This window comes from Aotus nancymaae, unplaced genomic scaffold (genome assembly GCF_030222135.1).
Source record: "Aotus nancymaae isolate 86718 unplaced genomic scaffold, 86718_ANA_hifiasm-v0.15.2.pri h1tg000022l_1, whole genome shotgun sequence".
In the NCBI taxonomy this organism is placed as follows: Eukaryota; Metazoa; Chordata; class Mammalia; order Primates; family Aotidae; genus Aotus; species Aotus nancymaae.
The window spans coordinates 44,676,585-44,688,110 of NW_026988435.1; positions in this window are offsets into that span (position 1 = coordinate 44,676,585).

Consider the following 11,526-nt stretch of genomic DNA (forward strand, 5'->3'; position numbering starts at 1 on the left):
TGGGAACTTGATCTGTGCTTTCAGATTTGCCTAAGAATAACCAAGGTGTTCGTTAAAAATGCAGTTCCCAGGCTGTCCTGGGGGAGGCAATGGATGGTCTAACAGGGCTGCTCAGTTGAGGGCCTGCGTCCAGCAGCCCGGGCCTGGCCTGGGAGCGGGTTAGGAATGCGGACGCCTGGGCCCCGGCCAGGCCTGGGAAAGCAGAACCGCCCTGTAGCAAACTCCCCGGGTTCCAGCCACTTGGAAGTTTAAGAACAGGCCTTGATTGATTACCAGTTCTCAATCTTGGCTATATATTAAATTTATTGGAAACATTCAAAGAGTTACTAAAATTTTCTCATGCCTGGGGCTCACCCTGAGAAATTCTGGTTGGACCACAATGAGGCTGGGCACACAAGTACCCCATATTTACTTTTAAGCTATTTTATTTAAGCATAACACACATAAAGAAACGGGCATGTATCATGTGTTTGGTTCAGTGAGTTTTCCCCAGTGGGTCAAACCTGTGTAGTCAGATTAGGAATCGGAAGGTGACTAGCACCCCTCTACTGCCTCCAGTCAAGACCCCTGGCTCCCACCAAAGACTCCTTATGGCATATGTGCTTCTGCCTGCTTTTGTTCTTTTTCTTTTCTTTTTTTTTTTTTTGAGACGGAGTCTCACTCAGTAGCCCAGGCTGGACGGAGTGCAGAGGCGTGATCTCGGCTCACTGCAACCTCTGCCTCCTGGGTTCAAGCGATTCTCCTGCCTTACCCTCCCAGTAGCTGGAATTACAGGTGCCTGCCACCACACCGGATAATTTGTTTGAATTTTTAGTACAGATGGGACTTCACCATGTTGGCCAGGCTGGTCTTGAACCACTGACCTCAAATGATTCACTCACTTCAGCCTCCCAAAGTGCTGGGATTAGGGGCATGAAGCCACCACACCTGGCCCTGTTTTTGTTCTTTACAAAACAGTATCAGGCAGCAAACACTCTTCTGTGCCTGTCTTTTGCTCTCTGGGTGTGGGATGCAGCATGTGGCTACAGCTTACCCACCCTCCCTGCCCAGCAGAAGTCACTGTGTGAACACACCTCTTTATCCCTCCATCTTGCTGTTTGATGATGGATACTGGATGGCTGTGTGGGGCTATAATGAATACGGCAACTTGTGTCTCAACAGCTCCCCTGGTGACTTTATGTAGAGCCAGGTTTGACAGCCACACACCTGTGTCCAGCCACGTGATGCCCCCACACCTGCTGGACACAGCCTGTACCTATGTGGTGACCTGGGGCGCTTTGCCATCATCTCCACCTTTGGAAACCACCGAGTCCCTGTGGCAGCTTGTCCTTTGTCTTTGTGCCCTGCCACCCAAAAATTACAAATGGCCACATCCAGAAGCCCCTGCATTCTTCCAGGATGGCGGGAGCCGTGGATATTTAAAGCTCTGCCTTGCTTTCTTTCAGTCACGCTCAGGAGCTCTGAAGAACACCGCCTTACATGCTGGCCCAAGTCGCCAGGTATCTGGCCAGGGAACGGGCTGCGGTGGGACACCCTGCCCAGGCTCCCTGCTCCCAGGAGGCGGACGCCTCCAAATAGAGATGGGTGAGGGGAGTGAGGTACCTGCCTGGGTGTACAATGGAAGGGGATGCCAGAAACTCAGTAATCAAAATAAATATTTTAATGCAATATTTTAAAAAGCCAAAATTAATGCAAAACATTCATTATAAACAAAAAACCCATCATTCTAACTAAAGACCAGTGCTGAGCTGAGCCACACTGGATCACAGGCAAAAGCAAAAATGTGTACCCTATATGAATGTTTTACATTTTGAATGGTTTTTTTTTCTAGAACATTAAAGAAGTTGAAAAATCTTGAAAAATGGAAAAGTAGGTAACCCATAACATTGTTTCCAGTTTAAATATTTTACTAACACTGTAAACAAATTTATTATAATTTTGCTTTTCTGGCTTTAATGGAAATAAACTCATCAATGGCATTTTCAACATCTACTTCTTTGCTTATCTCTCTCTCTTTCTTTCCCTCCCTCCCTCCCTTCCTTCCTTTTTTTTTTTTTTTTTTTTGAGCTGACGTCTTATTCTGTCACTCTGGCATGATCTCGGCTGACTGCAACCTCTGCCTCCTGGGTTCAAATTATTCTCCTGCCTCAGCCTCCCAGGTAGCTGGGATTAAAGACGTGATTCTCTGTTTAATAAGTGGTGTTGGGAAAACTGGCTAGCTATATGCAGAAAGCAGAAAGTGGACCCCTTCCTGACACCTTACACTAAAGTTAACTCCAGATGGATTAAAGACTTAAACATAAGACCTAACACCATAAAAACCCTAGAAGAAAACCTAGGCAAAACCATTCAGGACATAGGCATAGGCAAGGACTTCATGACCAAAACACCAAAAGCATTGGCAACAAAAGCCAAAATAGACAAATGGGACCTAATCAAACTCCACAGCTTCTGCACGGCAAAAGAAACAGTCAATAGAGTGAATCAGCAACCAACAGAATGGGAAAAAATTTTTGCAGCCTACCCATCTGACAAAGGGCTGATATCCAGAATTTACAACGAACTAAAACAGATTTACAAGAAAAAAACAAACAAGCCCATTCAAAAATGGGTGAAGGATATGAACAGATACATTACAAAAGAAGACATACATGAGGCCAACAAGCATATGAAAAAATGCTCATCATCACTGGTCATTAGAGAAATGCAAATCAAAACTACATTGAGATACCATCTCATGCCAGTTAGAACGGCGATCATTAAAAAATCTCCAGATGCTGGAGAGGATGTGGAGAAATAGGAACACTTTTACACTGCTGGTGGGAGTGTAAATTAGTTCAACCATTGTGGAAGACAGTGTGGCGATTCCTCAAGGACCTAGAAATAGAAATTCCATTTGACCCAGCAATCCCATTACTGGGTACATATCCAAAGGATTATAAATCGTTCTACTATAAGGACACATGCACACGAAAGTTCATTGCAGCACAGTTTACAATAGCAAAGACCTGGAACTAACCCAAATGCCCATCGATGATAGACTGGACAGGGAAAATGTGGCACATATACACCATGGAATATTATGCAGTCATCAAAAACAATGAGTTCGCATCCTTTGTAGGGACATGGATGAACCTGGAAACCATCATTCTCAGCAAACTGACACAAGAACACAAAATCAAACACCGCAAGTTCTCACTCATAGACGGGTGTTGAACAATGGGAACACATGGACACAGGGAGGGGAGCACTATACACTGGGGTCTGTTGAGGGGGAGTGGGGGGGACAGCGAGGGGTGGGGAGTTGGGGAGAGATAGCATGGGGAGAAATGCCACATATAGGTGAAGGGGAGGAAGGCAGCAAATCACACTGCCATGTATGCACCTATGCAACAATCTTGCATGTTTTTCACATGTACCCCAAAACCTAAAATGCAAAAAAAAAAAAAAAAAAAAAAAAGACGTGTGCCACCACACTAGACTAATTTTTGTATTTTTAGTAAAGACAGGGTTTGGCCATGTTGGCCAGGCTGGTCTTGAACTCCTGACCTCAGCTGATCTCCCTGCCTTGGCCTCCCAAAGTGCTGGGATTATAGGTGTGAGATAAACTCATCCTGGCTTATCTCATTTTCAATTCAGATAGCTGCTATATTTGATAATTTCTCTTGACCAAGTGATGATCTCAAATCATTTTAAGTTTATATTAGATATTTTCAATATTAATATTAAATATGAAATATTTTAATAACATTAAAAATTAAAGTGTCAAGAGATATTACATGGCAATCTCACATTAACATTACAATTATTATCAAATATTAATATTAAATACTACTAAATATTTACAGTTTTACTAACATCAAAATTATTTAATACTGGGAGGCTGAGGCAAGATGGTCCCTTGAGCCCAAGAATTTCAAGGCTGCAGTGCAGTAAGACTGCACCAGTGACTAGCCACTGTACTCTAGCTCAGGTGACATGGTGGGACTCTCTCTCAAAAAATAAAAATAAAATAATTTTAAAATTGTCACTTCATTGCCTGGGGTCCAGTGTTTTGAGAACAATTGGTTTATATATTTTATCTGCTGTTTTAATTGTTTTAGGCAGGAAGGCATATGCAGTCTTTGTTACTCTATCTTGGTCAGAGCAGAAATCCCCCATAAGTACGAACTTTTCCTTCACATTTTTGGTCCTGTGTGTGCTCATTCTGTGTAATTTTTTTCCTGATGTGTCTGCTTCTTCATTAGTTCTCTGCAGTCATACGCAATCTATTCTTTAACTCATTCATTGAGATATTTTACTTAAAACCTCTTCTTTTTCTTTTTTAGGAGGTGATTTGTTCCTGTCTCAAATCTACCTGTTCAGTACTGATAATATCCAATTACTTGTCATCTTATTGTTTCGATTTTCATTTCTTTAAACGTTTCATAAGTATCTGCTGTACCTGGCACAGGACAGTGGTGATGTCAGCAGTTTCTGGTGGTCTAGTTCTGTTGCTGGTTGTTTCTGCTGACACTTACTCAAGGGGCTTGCTTGCTTGTTCATGTGTTGAGTGTGAGCCCTTGGTTTGATTTGCTGGAATCAGGAAAGTCTAAATTGGTGGTGCTCCCACAAATACAATTATTGTTGGATTCACTGCAAGCCACGGATGTCATGGACTTGAAACCATGAGTTGGGACTTGGTAGAGAGTTGCACTCCTGGGTGTGACTGATTGCAGTAAAAGGACACAAGGCAAAATCAGCAAAGAAAAAAATGTGCATGAAATCTGAAAGCTTCCAAGAGCCCTCTCATAGTGAAGTCACACAGGATGCATTTAATTCCTTCAGGAACTACTTGTGGCAACATGAAATGTTGCCCCCAGGGAAGCTCGTTAGAGACTTGGTGCCAGGGTTGTTACTGGGAGCTCATGATGTAGGTGTCTTCTGCCCAGGACGCATCGACATTCCAGACTCGGAAGGAAAGCAGCTGTTCAGCATGAACTGTATGGGTTGACCACGTTTAGGCTTATCAGGGACGGTAAGAACCTCCTGAAATCCAAGTTCCTAGATGCCAGGCAAGACCTAATCTTGCCTCCTTTCCCAGGAGAGCTGTGGTTACTCTTCTCTGTACACCTTGTCAGCCCCCACCCACCTGGCAGGGTCCCGATTTGGTGTGAGAGTCAGTCACAGGCTCAGCTCCCCTACTTTGTCACTTAGTGTGCTCAGACAGTGACACTAGGAGTGTCCACTATCAGGCCACTGAGCTCTGTGTAGCTCACAAGTTTTGTTGGCTTCTTGGAGGAGAGTTGAAGAAGGTCTTGGAAAACTCCCTACTCTTTTAAGTCTGGCATTCATCAAGAGTCTCTTAATCAAGAATCTAAAGTGCTTCTCAGAGCCCCTAATTCATCCTGTGTCAGCTACAAAGGTCCCTTATTTTGTAGAGGATTAAAAAACATTTCAATAAGAATTCATAATCGCAGTTATCCAGGCTGAAAAATGAAGGTGAATGTTGGCAGGTTGTCATCCACTGGACAACTTTTCCTACAGAAATTTTACAAACCCAAGTTTCCATTTATCTGTATTGGAATCTGTTTCTCCCTGCTGGCTGCATGCCTGGTTCATTTCTTCCTTTAATCAGGGCCAACTGATTCATTAGGCACAGTAGACATAGTGCTTAGAGCCCCTGATACATTCAGGGAACCACAAAATTTTTTAAATGGATTACAACAATGTTTTAGTTTATTTAAAATCAGAAGGAAAAAAATGAGTTGTTAGGGTTGAAGAAAAGTTTATTTTTAATACAGCCTGGATTATATTTGCTCTTATATCAATGTAGTCACAAAATATAATAATTTTGCATATATTTCGTGGAGGAAATGTGTCCCCAAAGTGTCTAGGACCCACAAAAATTATGATGTGACCCTGTCTTCAAGGTATTAAAAAAAGAAAAAAAACTAAAACCACTTACTGGGGACATAATATGCTTCTAGTTCTGCATCCTAGCACTGGCATTGGAAATATGGTTATTCCAAATAACACAAATATCAGAATTTCTAAATTATATAAATTTTAATATTTTTCCTGAGCTCTGGTAACTCTTCAACTGTAACTCTTTAGACCATCAAGCAAGTTTTCAGAGAAGGAGCTTTAGCTCCTCAATTTTGGTAGCCTTTCCTTAGTGGCAGGCTAGAGCTTTTTCCAAACTATTCACTCTGACAAATCAGGAAAAGCTCCCACTCAATGTTTCTAAAATAATATGGCTGCATAGGGGCTGGACATGAAGCCTAACACTTCTTAGAGACCCAACAGCAGTGATATAAACCATTTTACTTAAAGAGCTAGTAGGTTATTTTGCACTTATTGCTTTTACCTAACAAAAAATCAGACAGACATGTTACTTTTATAACACCAAACTTTTCAATAATCTGTCTTTGGTCTTTGGTTTTGTGAACTCTTAATAAGCTCCATGAACTCCACTTGGAGACTAAACTTTCATGCCCATGAAAACCTACTTTTAAATAATAATGGAGACCCTCAGAACAAAATCTCTGCTTCCTTACACACCGATTTGTTTCAAGTAATAGAAGTTAAGATTGCATCCTGACTTCTGGATGTCTTTATCACATGAGAGAAAGGATCTAGTGTTTCTGCCATTTTAACTACATATCATCTGTCACCAAAAACACTGAGAGCCCAAAGCAATGGCTCTTCCTCCAGTCAGCAAGCTGGACATCACCCCAGCCTGGTTTGTAGAGTCCATCCTTGCCACCCAGGTCATCTGAAGACCTGGCCAAAGGCAAGGGTTGTCTGATGGCAGATTATGACCCATTATCAGCTTATAAAATCCATGTACTGGATTGTGACCAAGGTTTTTCACTGAGAATGAATAAAATAGGCAGATTTACTGTGAAGCTAAAGTTTCAGGTGTCTTAGTTGTCAGGAAATTTCCAAGTCACAAATATCTCATTATTTTATAATATTTTATGGTTTTATAAAATGTGAGCATGCATATACCAACAGGAGAGAGACACCTGTCTCCTTCTATCCTGACCGCTCCTCCACCATAATTACTTTCATGATGGTTGCTGTTGAAGTGACCATAGGCTTTTTCAGATCTGACTAAAGGTGAGTTGAGGAGGAGATAAAGTTAGTCTGAACTTAGTGAGATGAATTTAGTGTAATTTTTTTTTTTGTTACGTTTGAGAAAATCTCTACTGAATTCTTTCATAAATGAGCTGCTTAGAATTTGGGAGAATTTTCCACTGGCAAACTTTTGGCATAGCATCCCCAGACATACAGGGCTAGGTGCTTTAGGGCACATTAGCTAACTTATCCATAACAAAATAACAACCTCAGTTCCACTTTGGGCAAGATGAAATCATAGAGACTCTATTTGCCATCCTGCATGAAACGACTAAGTTCCAGACAAAGTATATGAAAGAATGATTTTCCAAACACTGAACATAAGGCAACAGACAACAGTGATCACTGGGAGACAAGAAAGAGAGGAGATAAAACAGCAGTGTTCCTGCATTGAGGAGATGGGGCTGGGAGTCCAGGGAAGGAAAGGTGGCTAGGGTTCTAAGCATAGTGTACTGGAGAAGAGAAAGTTTGAGAGAGAGAGAGAGAGAGAGAGAGAGAGAGAGAGGAGAGGCGAGGGGGGGGGGAGAGAGAGAGAGAATAATAAAGAACTCTGGAGGTCTACAGACAGGTCCTTTGACTCTTCAACATGTAAGGAAACTTCTTGAAGCTGGTTAAAAAACAAAAACAAGCAAACAAACAAAAAAAGTTAAAACACATCAGCATTAGAGGGAACAATTCCTGGAATTCATACAGTGCTTGAAGTAATTCAAGGGCATTGAGTACAGGGGGTGTACTTGTCTTAGTAATGGAACAAAATTAGCCCTCATTTAAATGCTGCTCTGATCCCATTTAATATCATTTAAAAGCAAAACCTGGATAAAATGATTTCCAAGTAAGTTAATTATATCACCCCAATAAAGATCCAGAATATTTATAGGAATACAAAACTAACCAGCAACCATGGGGTAAAGTTCACAATGTCTGCAATTCAACAAAACATTACCAGACATGCCAAGAGGAAACAAAAAAGTATGCAAAATGAGAAGACAAATACCTCAATTTAAAACAAACCCAGAAATGGAGCAGATGACAGAATTAGCAGACAAGGACATCATAAAAGTGTTATAACCATATCCCACATGTTAAAGAAGCCAGAGGAAAGATGGAACGTGTTAAGTAGAGACATGGAATACATACGTAAGATTCAAATCAAACTTCTAGAGAGGAAAACTACATGTCTGAAATGAAAAATACACCAGATGGGGTCAGTGGTAGATTGGACATTGCAGAAGGTTAGTGAACTAGAAGACACAACAATACAAAGTATCCAAAATGAAACAGAGAAAAAGAAGAGAAAAATGCAACAGAACAATAGTGATTTGTGACAATTTCAAATGGCCTAATACAACGCCATGCATCATCATCAAATTGCATAAAACTGGTAATAAAGAGAACTTTAAAAAGCAGCCAGAGTGAACAAGACATACCATATACAGAGGAACCAGGGTAAGGACAGTAGATTTCTCATTGGAAATAAAGCTAGAAACAGTGAGAAACATCTTTTAAAGCACGAAAAGAAAAAAAAAAGCTATCTAGAATTCTATGCCCATCAAAAATATCTTTCAAAGTTGGCAAAATAAGTATTTTTTATATATACATGAGCTGAAAGAATTCAGAATCAGTAGACCTACACTGTAAGAAATGTTTATGTCTTTTGAGCAGAAGTAAAATGATATCATATGTAAACTTGAATCTGCAGGCAAAATAATGAGCACCAGAAATGGACACTTACATAGGTAAATATAAAGCCTTTTTTTTTTTTTTTACTAATTAAATATCTTTAAAAGACAATTGAATATTTAAAGCAAAAATAATAACAATGCATTTTAGAGCTTGTTACATATACAGAAATAAAATGGCTGGTTTCAGGGCTCTGGCAGGGAAAGAAGATGAGTCTGGAACATCTTGTTGTGCCAAAAATTAAGAAAAAACTCAGTCTTTAAGCTTTTCTCTTACTTTGCTGAGAGGACATGTCAAACTTTGCCAAGAGGACATCTCAAAGCTTGCAGAAGCCTGGTTTGAAACTCCTACTACTAAATTTAGGATAATTTGAACATAAAAAGAAATAAGAAATTAAACACATGACAACTGATTATAAACCATTGAATAGAGTAGGAATCCATGAATCCACAACACGTACACATGTAAATAAGTAAGTTAATGGGAATTACAGAACATTTTTTTCTTGCAGTAGAAAACCCACAAATAAATGAAGAGGGAACAATGGCATGAGAAAACCTCCATTTGGCAACAACTGTAGAAATAAATTATTCAGGCAAGGAACATCAAGAGATGCTAAAGTTAGTGGGTAGAATTGAGATGAGGAATAGAATTTTACTTAGTCTCAAAATATCTCCCCACAAAATACTTATTAACTACGAAGCGGGGCAAGCATAGTAGAGAAATTGGCAGAAGTCCACCTGAGTCAAATGATTAAAATGAATACCATCGGCAACAGGGCATACAGGCATTAGATGCCATCCATGGGTTAAAATGAAGAGAATATAGTTTCTGTATATTTTGACCCCAAAATGCATAGTGTTGGTCCAGTCATGAGGAAGCATGGGACAAACTCCAACTAAGAAACACTCTACAAGATGACTGGTTCACAGTCTTCCAAATGATCAAGGCCATAAAGGCCAGAGAGAGACTAAGAAATATTCCAGATTGCAGGAGACTGGGTTACCTGGGGATGGGGAACGGGAGTAAAGAGTTAAGTAAAATAGATCTGCTAATGGTTTACAAATACTACCACACATCTGTACAGTGCTTCACACACAATCCACTCCGCATTAGTTACTATTCCTTTTCTTAGGTTCACTGATGAGTTTATTGGGCAACTGCCTATACCTGGGTGTCCTAAGGGGGACCTTGGCAGTGCCAGTGATGCACATGGATTGGACTGTCACACATCCAAAACAATCATGGCTTCCTGCGAGCGCCTGGCATTCATAAAGTTCCAGGAACTTGTCAATCTAACACCAGCCATTCGAACATTTCCATTCTTCCTTGACCTTACTGAGAATCATATGAAAATTAAAATACACTATGGGTCTCTTACTGTGTAGGTGAATCAAAGTCTGGAGACTACTTGCAGAGATCTTCACTAACTTTCCTACTAATATTAGCTAAAAATAAATTGGTTACTGTTGCCTCAGACAAAATTTCTTCACTGTGTTTGTTTATCAAATACTTAACAGGCACCTTCCCTTTACCAGGTCCTGCAAACGCATGAACAGCCCCTGCCCTTGGGTCCCTCCTAGTCTAGCAGGATAAACCATACACAGATGAAACAGAAAGCAGCAAGTCCAATGATAGGCCAGTATCAGGGTGTTATGGGGACAAGTAAGAGGGGCAAATGCTGTGGGCTGCGATAAGGAGCAGATGGGAAGTGGCCAGAAGTATTTTCTGGAGGAAATGATGCCAACCACAAGTGGGATTGAAAACACTGCACAAAAGGCGGGCTTACATGATCATGAGGTGGATGAACTGACCAAGGGCTCTCCTACTGTGGACGCTGATGGCCAACAGCATGACACCCACATGCGTGCTGCAGCAGGCTTCACCGTGCTGTATTTGTAAAGTGCCTCTATGACAATAGGGCAAATGTTCCCCCACATACACGACGTATGAGGAACACCTGCTACTCAACTTCTGAACTTCAGAGAGCTCAAGTTCATATGAAATAAGCCAAGATTTTGCCTCTGGCTGGGGAAAATATTAAACACTGGGGACATGATTTTGCCACCACACTATTTACTATCTTGAGGATGTGCCAAAGATTGAGAGGATGCAAAGGAGTGCAACAATCCTAAGCCTCACAAAGCCTGTTGTTGCTTAAAAAAAAGGCGGGGGGAGGGGGCGGGGGTGGCAAACCTAAAAGCAATAAAAACAAGGCAAAAAAAAAATTAGAAGGGCAAAATAAATAAATAATTTTAAAAAACCCACCACCAATAATTGGTGACAAATTAAATGACAGGGTTAAAGCAGAAGAGATTTTAAAACATTATATAATTTGTTCCTGGTACAGTGTGTTCAAGACACTTTAGGCAGAGGCTCCCAAGAAAGACAGTTTAGGGTATCAGCAAAGGAAAACAGAACCGTCAGAAGCCAAGAAGCGCGAACCCAAGCAGGTGAGAATCAGCACAGATCAACCCGCTGTGGATCTGCACCTTCTAATTCCTTATTTTCCAGTCAGCTTGGCGGTATTGATTTGATTATCTACAGTACAGCTGTTCACGTTACAGGGAAAGCTAATAAAATTTTTAAAAAGTAATATACCCCAGTGTTACAGAAAAGCCTCATTAGAATTAAAAAAAAAAAAGCGATGACACTGAACTGTTTAGATTATCAAATAAAACTGGTTCATCAATTGCTATCAGAAATATCAATGCAGGGTACTTT